This window comes from Arachis ipaensis, chromosome B7, assembly GCF_059453495.1.
Source record: "Arachis ipaensis isolate K30076 ecotype BB chromosome B7, ASM5945349v1, whole genome shotgun sequence".
Taxonomy (NCBI): Eukaryota; Viridiplantae; Streptophyta; class Magnoliopsida; order Fabales; family Fabaceae; genus Arachis; species Arachis ipaensis.
In genome coordinates this window covers 77,835,035-77,836,555 of record NC_142442.1, presented here as the reverse complement: position 1 = coordinate 77,836,555, position 1,521 = coordinate 77,835,035, and positions in this window count along the sequence as shown.

Genomic DNA, 1,521 nt, shown 5'->3' with positions numbered 1-1,521 from the left:
AAATTTAATTCACTTTAATTCCATTCGATGCCTTGATGTGTTTGTTGAGTGATTTCAGGTTCATAAGGCAAGTATTGAATGGAAGAAGTGAGGAGAAAAGCATGAAAAGTGGAGAATTCGTGAAGAAATAAGTATTTGGAGGACTCAAGCTCACGCGCACGCGTCATCCACGTGCACACGTGAATGCCAGCGACGCGCACCCGTGACCAGAGAATCGTCAAGCGACGCGTACGCGTCGACCACACGTACGCATCGACCACGCGCACGTGTCGATCACGCGCACGCGTGACGAGCGGCACGTGAATTACTTAAAGTGAATTCGTTGGGGGCAATTTCTGAGCTTCCCTGGCCCAAATCCAACTCGTTTCCAAGGCTATTTCATGTAGAATTGAAGATTGGACAAAGGGGGAGCAATTAGTTGTAGGTTAGCATCATGTAGATTAGTTTTCTAGGGAGAGAAGCTCCCTCTTTCCCGCAAACAATACCTTTCCCTCAAACAATGAACCCTCTCTTCCACCACCGCCCCCAATGGATGAAGATCTCCATGCCATCATGCTAGAACAAAGAGAGCTTAGCTCTTATATCCAAAGGTAAGAAGAGGAGACACAAAATGAGTTCAAGGAGCTAGAAGCCAAGATTGCTATCATAGCGAAAGCTGTTAACAACTTGGTCTCCTCCCGCCTAAGCCTATACGATCAAGGCACTCCCACTGTTGAATGTGGAGAAGCAACCGAAGAGCATAGTGAGGGAGTGAACTTGAAGCTTCAAGGTGAAGAAGAGGAGTTGAAGCAAGAAGTGCAACAAGAGGAAGAGGTAGAGATAATTGAACCAAAGGAAGTGGTTGAAGATTTAGGAGATGTTGGATGTAAAGAGGAATCTAGAGTTGAAGGGCCTTCTTCCATGGAGTTTGAAAATGATGTTCAGGAGGCTAGTGCACAACCTCCAAGGCACAATGAGATTGAATAATTGGAAGAAGTGGCAACAAGTTCCCCTATCTATGATGATTCCGCATCAACATATGATCCTTTTGAGTTTAATGAATCCTTCTCTATTGAACTTGGAATTGACGCGGTGGTAGATTTCACTCAACCTCTTATTTATGATTTGAGTGATGGGGAAGAGCTTGAAGAGATTGATGAAGAAGAATGTGAACTTGAGGAAGCTTGGCAAGAGGTAGAGCATGAAATATCTTGTCAAGTGGTGGAAGCCCCTAGAAGAGGATGGATGGGAGTGGAACATGCCTTTTCAAGATCATTGGGGACTCCTCCACCTAAGTCACCATCCAATCCTTCATTTGAGTGGGTAAAACTCACTCTTACCTTTATTATCCCACTCGAATTTGGTTTGCCTGAAACGGATGGCCAACTTAGGGCGCTTTGTGGTATGAAGCATAAGAGAAGGATGTTTAGTGGTTGGCATTGTAAATCTAGGTTTATTATGGTTAGAAGCTCAAAATTTAGGAGCATGGATTGGTGTAGTGCTCAAATGAATGGGTCTAGGAGGGTAGTTTGGTGCTATAGT